Source organism: Gasterosteus aculeatus, chromosome 20, assembly GCF_964276395.1.
Source record: "Gasterosteus aculeatus chromosome 20, fGasAcu3.hap1.1, whole genome shotgun sequence".
NCBI classification, from domain to species: domain Eukaryota; kingdom Metazoa; phylum Chordata; class Actinopteri; order Perciformes; family Gasterosteidae; genus Gasterosteus; species Gasterosteus aculeatus.
Window position 1 is genome coordinate 18656526 of NC_135707.1, and position 6445 is coordinate 18662970.

Consider the following 6445-nt stretch of genomic DNA (forward strand, 5'->3'; position numbering starts at 1 on the left):
CATGAATTGATGAAGCACAAACAATTTAAACGAACAGATTAATAAAACTAAGGCTCTCGCTGGAAACGGCTGCTCTGTTTGTGCGCCGCCAAACAAAACACTGTCAAATAGGGCGCCCTCTTGTAGTATTAAAGTAAATATACATAAGCTCCGGAGAAAATGGTGTACAAAACATACTTTGTCGGTTAATACATTTTTAATCGGTTAAATTATTAATTTAATCATCCCTAGTTTATGTTTTGATCAGAGTTGTGATTAAAGGTTTGGGTGGGCCGCAAAAGATTTTCAGATTTCAAATTGGGCCGCGGCATTCTTGAGTTTGGGAACCGCTGGCGTAGACATTATGCTCTCCGGCAGCACAGGGACCGAGAGGGGTTACTGATCTGTGATGTTGTAAACTTTGATTTCTAATGGTTTATTTCTAAAGGGAAGGTATATAGCAGAACCTAAAGCCTTTTAACTCTGAAAAATAACCACTCGAAATTCATCCATTCAAGTTCATTGAGTAAAAGAGAGTATCAAGCACTATCTTTCATTAGTCAAGAGTAGTATAATACGAATGTTCTATTTTCTGTAACCAAGCAACCGATACTTAACAGGCCTTGTGTACGGGAATAGTCTGGTCATATTTCCTTTCCAGGCTTGCTAGTATCCTTTCCCTTTGCGACGTTGCCGTAGATAGTTAGTGTTTTTAATAAAAATGTGGAGTGGAAGTAGCCTGAGAGCACTCGGAGAAGGACACAACACAATAAGGCTCCTTTGGGCATAAAAAGGGAACAAACTAAATCCATCTGCCATATGGAACAGCTTGATGACATCACATGTTTGAAACGTACTGGGTTTCATGGGAATGACATATTGGGACTCTTCATTACCAGGGACATGACCAAAGTGTGTACGTGTTACCATGAGTAGTGATGCACTGTTCCACGCGCCGTGCAGGTGTTTCAAGGGTCCTTAAGGAGACACTCAACATAAACGTATGGACAGTGTGGATACTGAGAACCTGCTTTTCATTCTGCTGTCAGCACATCTTTAAACCTGCAGCAACGCACAGTAAACGTTACCTGTGTTTAATGTGTTTTACTGCTGTGAACTCGTCCCAACTCCAACATTACTCACAGTACTTTTAGTTTGGGACCAAATATAAAGTGTTAGACATGTCATGTTCCAGCGTTTGGCATTTAGTCCAGTGAGAACTGGGAACATGTTCTTTTTTATTCTGTTGCTGCTTGAGGGTAGACTAAAATAAAAGCATTGCATTTATTAACAAGAATAACTTGGACATTTCTTAAAGTAAAGTAAAAAGTACTTTTTACCATTGGCATTAACTAGCATCTTCTTAAAAGCCCATTATGTTTGCTATTTATAGGGCTGCAAATGGCAGCATTGTGACTTTGTACAGCTCATGAAAGCGCCGAGGTGGGAGAACAAGCTGCTCGCTGTCACAGAATGAGCGAGATTAAGTCTCTGGGCCGACTTTTGCAGCACAGAAGAACACATCATGTTTTGGCAAATAACTTCTTTGATCAACTTATCACGGTGTGCCAACTGGGGTTTCAAAATAAGGCCGCGGCGTTCCTCCGAGGGTCCCCGCGTAGAGCCCTTTGATCTGCCGTTTGAGCGCCGGATGCATTCAGCCGGAACCCAAACAAGCAGCCCGAGAAGAAATGGAAAAAACAAAATCTAAATGATCGTGAAGTTGGAAAGGAAACATTAAGAAACGTTTTGCTTTCTCTGACTGCAGCGTGAAAAATCTTCTGGTGCTTTTCAAACGGAATGTTTTTCTTCTTCTTGTTCTTTTAATGGATTGCCAAATGACTAATAAAGAAATTTTCGGAACAAGCTGTTCCCCCCAAAGACACTTTTCAAGTTAACGCAGAGCGGATTAGATTGGGAAACCGAGCTGCTAGCGTAAACATAATGAACTTTTTGGTGATTAATTATACAGCAGCGCAAACGATCAATTTCGGACGATTACACGAAGGAAACGGCTCCGAGGTGAAAAGCCAGCGGAGCCCAATGTGAGTGAGGCATTCTGGGTCACGTCACACTCGACCCTGCGAAGTCACGTACGCAACTCCACACAATGTACTTGTTCATACAGAGACACACACCATCCCGCATGCACAACCCAGACAAAGACACACACACAAGCTGCAGCCAGTTGTTGATAATACAGCCTCATTTGTCTCCCAGCGTACGCGGCAATAACACGCAGGGTTGTGTCGGTGGAGCGATGACGCAAGACGGGCAAAGACGAGTGCCAGCCTGCACCAGTGTGTGTCTGTGTGTGTCTGTGTGTGTGTGTGTGAGAGAGAGAGAGAGAGAGATGGAGTTGATGGCTCAGCCAGATGGAAGTATGCGTGTGTGCGTTCAGAAGTTGTGTGTGTCAAGAGTTCAGGTTGAGGATGAGCCGTCGGCTGCAGACGAGCCCAGTCAAGCCCCCCCCCCCCTCCCCCTGCTCTCCCCCCCTCTGTCTCACACACGCTCTCCCTGCTCTCCCCCCCTCTGTCTCACACACGCTCTCCCTGCTCTCCCCCCCTCTGTCTCACACACGCTCTCCCTGCTCTCCCCCCTCTGTCTCACACACGCTCTCCCTGCTCTCCCCCCCTCTGTCTCACACACGCTCTCCCTGCTCTCCCCCCTCTGTCTCACACACGCTCTCCCTGCTCTCCCCCCTCTGTCTCACACTCACTCGGCCTCGGGAGGTGAGAAGCCGCTAATTGGCAACGGGTGAAACGCGCACACAGACGGCCGGCGGAGTGTTACAGTGACCCTCTCGCACACACTGGAAGGAGAGGCAGAAACTGACACGCTAAGGGACAGATGGACGTGGACGTCTGTCTTCCAGAGGAACCACGTAGCCTAATAATATACGCGCACTGCTCACTGACTTTCTATTCAACTTTGGGGTCTGGTTATAATTGGGGGACGCGCTGCCTTTTGATGGTTTGTGTATTAATAGACTCCTCCGTCGTGGCTTAGTGACATCAGAGCTTAAAGAGTTTGCTCTTTGGTCTTAACTAAAGTTAAACTAGACAAGAGACAGCACACACGAGCTCCACAGGATTAGTTCATGCACAAAAAAGAACTCTTCTGTTTACTATTTCCTGTGTGTGCATTTATCTTGCATATGGCATTCAAGATGTTTTGCCTATATACCTTTTTGTTTTGTTATATAATCACTTTGCGCGTTCTCTACTTGCCCAAAGTCAGTTTTGACTTGCCCCTATAGGCGGTTTTAGGTTTCCTTTTGATCCATGCTCAACAGTAGACGTGGTGTCTCTTCACAAACCCTAATTCTCTATCTTCTGAACACGTTTCTGTAAGTAGGTAGACACATAAAACAAAAGCTTTAATAAGCTTGTAAGGACAGGACACTGATACTGCAGAACTAAACTTGCTGTGGTGTCACCTGACCGATGACAGAGATGTGATGAACCGTTGATACAGCGGTCAGGTCACTGCACAAGGAAAGAAAACCGCCAACCATGTTGACTATTGTTACGGTTTTGGGAGTATTGTTAGTGTGTGCGTTATACTGAAATAATAGTGAGTGACAACAGTGAAGAAAACCGAGCTTTTGAGGCTATACGTGTATGATAGAAATTAGGATTAGCACTAGCAATTAGCATAAGAGATTAACAAATTGCCGTCTTGGATTACGGCCGTTTCCATGTTGAATGAATAGAAGTTACAGTATTTGGAATTGATTAGATTACTGTAGAGACGGCGCATGTGGCTCGGGTTGCAGCCACAGCAATCTGTCAATCACAGTAGCCACGCCCCAAAGCATTTTCTGATTTATGGTCTATTTGATTTTAAATGCACCATCATTAACTCAATGAACATAATGCTGCATCGAAGAAGACTTATAACTGAAGATTGAGACACAATTGTTCATTGTTCACAATGTTTACTGAGGGAATAAATGAAGAGAGAAGTCATTTTTTCAGACTTCTAAAAAATATTTTTGCCTCAGGAGAAGTCACCCCCCGCTAGTAAGAGAATGCAAGTTTAAGACACACATTTGCGTGACACACATTTTCGGATAAACACGATCTTAACAAACTTCTACAAAAATAGTTTAGTTCTTGGTCCCCATTATAGATTTGACAATAACGTGTGTGTGTTGATCTGTGTGGATGGTTCATTGCAAGTCAAACCTCTGGAAATCTCCGTCAAAACACAACATTATATAAGGACATTTTTTGGAATACTGGCACAACTGTCAGAAGGAACTTGTGTGGCTAAAGTCCCTCTTTAGTGCTACTAGCAGTTAAAACCTCCACAGGGTATTGGTGGATTAGAAAGATCCATATAGAAGAAGTTATGCTCTCTACAGCTAATCTAAACTATTTCAATTTTTAGAACTCTATGTATTTTATCATTATTTTGCAAGTAAGTGAGCTTTATGAAATTATTAGACAGAAATTCAAGCATGAAGTTTTTTTTATTGTAACTAATAATCAAGCGGAGTAGCGCAAAAGGCCCATCTCTAACTTGTATCAAACTTATATGTATAAATAATATTAATATAACTAATATCAAATGATCCAGTGATTGGAGCAGAGGGCTGGGCCTGTCCCGTACCAGCAGAAACAGTGCACCGAAAAGCATCAACATATAGATGATTGGCTCGCAAAGCAAAGTTAATGTGTTATTTGCTCTGAGACACCTAAACAAGTGCAGCCATTACTATCATCATCATCATCATCATCATCATCAACAGCCGCCCTCTCGTTGCACGCAACCCAACGAGCTTTCACCATCACAGCTCACCACGCCGGCGTTTCAGCAGCCCGACAGAGGAAACAGCACACGCTGTGGACGCTACACTAAGACACAAACAAGGCACTAATATACAGGCAAATAAAACACAATTCTCCCTCACCACACTCACACCGAACAATCACATTTTTTAAAAAGAGCCAGTATTGAAATTGATGTAAAAACAATGAGTGGGACTAGTGCTTTGCCACCATTCAGATTAATAGTCAGGTTTCAACTTTGGTTGCATGGCAACGCAAAGACTTGGTGGATGCTAAGTCCAACCAGGTCAACGATGAGGACGGGGTTAGGGTTAGCCTCCTCCTCCTCTTCCTCCTCCTCCTCCTCCTCCTCTCCAGATGATGATCACTCCCTAGAGTGAGTAGAGGGGCAATAGTAGAGTTTTTTTATTTGTATTTACCCAGCATGGTAAAATGATGTCTCCTCCACCCCCTGACATAGTTTAACACCACCCTGATCTGCACCACTTCGCCGCAGGTGATGCCAATTGGTGACACCTCGTCGTCATATATACCACGTGCCTCATTTGCATAAAGGTAACCCCCGGGCCTTAAGAAGTGAGTGGCAGTCAGAGGTAACGTCAACTGCTCGGTGTGACACACAGCCTCCCAGTTAGCTTGTTTATCACCTCCTAACAGGACAACACATCAGACAGAATGGACACTCTGGCGTCTGTCTCCTACTCGGGGGGCGGGGGGGCAGCGGTACCCGCCGGGGAGAGGAGGGACGGGGCGCCGTGGCCCCGGCGGACGGACGGGACTCGGGGCTAGCCCGCTTGCTGCTAACTTAGCCCACGTTAGCTTAGCTCTGCGTTTCTGGCGCAGCTTGAAAAGAAGACCAACTCCTGAAGAACAACTTCAACCGGCCGACCCAAAGCCCCCCCCCCCCCCCGGCAGAAAGCCCCTACTAGCGTCTACCCACATCAGCTAGCAAAAGCACATCACCCCCCAGCCGCCCACGTCTACAGTAATATGCATTTAAAATACATGTACAGGGATACCTGTGGCGGGGAAAGAGTCGTCCGAGGCAGCGCCTACCTGTCACTGACGCGTCTGCCCGCGGTCGTGTCGCTAGACGTCCAGTCCCACTGCTGTAGTGGTTCCCAGTCTGGGGAGGCGAAATAAACGCCGAGCCTCGCTGCTGCACGGCGCCGGCTGAGCGGGCCGCTTTGGCGACACCTGCAGGCCTCGTTGCTCACGGCAGCGGGACGCCTCAGGTCAGCGTTGCTGCTCTTATCGTGGATTCAAAGGCATTTCGAATCCAGTTTTGCAGATCAGATAAATCATGAAAATGAAGGCGTTTCAGGGAAATTTAGAGCCGTGCCAGACCACAAATGAAAGGCATATAGACACATAGTGAATAGAACCTTAAACTGAATGTATTGGTCAGTGATGTGGGGATGGACTTCATGACAGCCCGGGCAGCAGCAGTGTCATGAACACTTCTGTTAGACTGCATGTCATGTGCACCCCCCCCCCCGTGCACCCCCTTCCATCGGTCTGTAGTGGCCCTCTGAGCGCTTTACCGGAGCACGACTGCTGACTAAGGGCGATCACATTTTTGCAGCGCAGGCCCCAAAACTCTGGAACTGCTGATGTCAGGTCTGTTTAACATACCACTACTTTCAAATCTATTCTTAAACATAGTCTTC

General features: G+C 45.9%; 1 protein-coding gene across 2 annotated transcripts in view; it reads right to left on the reverse strand.

Annotated features, from left to right (window-relative positions):
• Window positions 1-5954, reverse strand: part of LOC120810460 (low-density lipoprotein receptor class A domain-containing protein 4) — a 163499-nt gene extending 157545 nt beyond the window's left edge. Inside the window, exon 1 of one of the 2 annotated variants that reach the window (XM_040164988.2) lies at window positions 5832-5954. The gene's annotated coding sequence lies outside the window, so the exon portion shown is untranslated. Of the gene's footprint in view, window positions 1-5794 lie in introns of both variants that reach the window. The other variant, XM_078095587.1, reaches the window with a different exon arrangement.
• Between the last annotated feature and the right edge of the window lie 491 nt (window positions 5955-6445).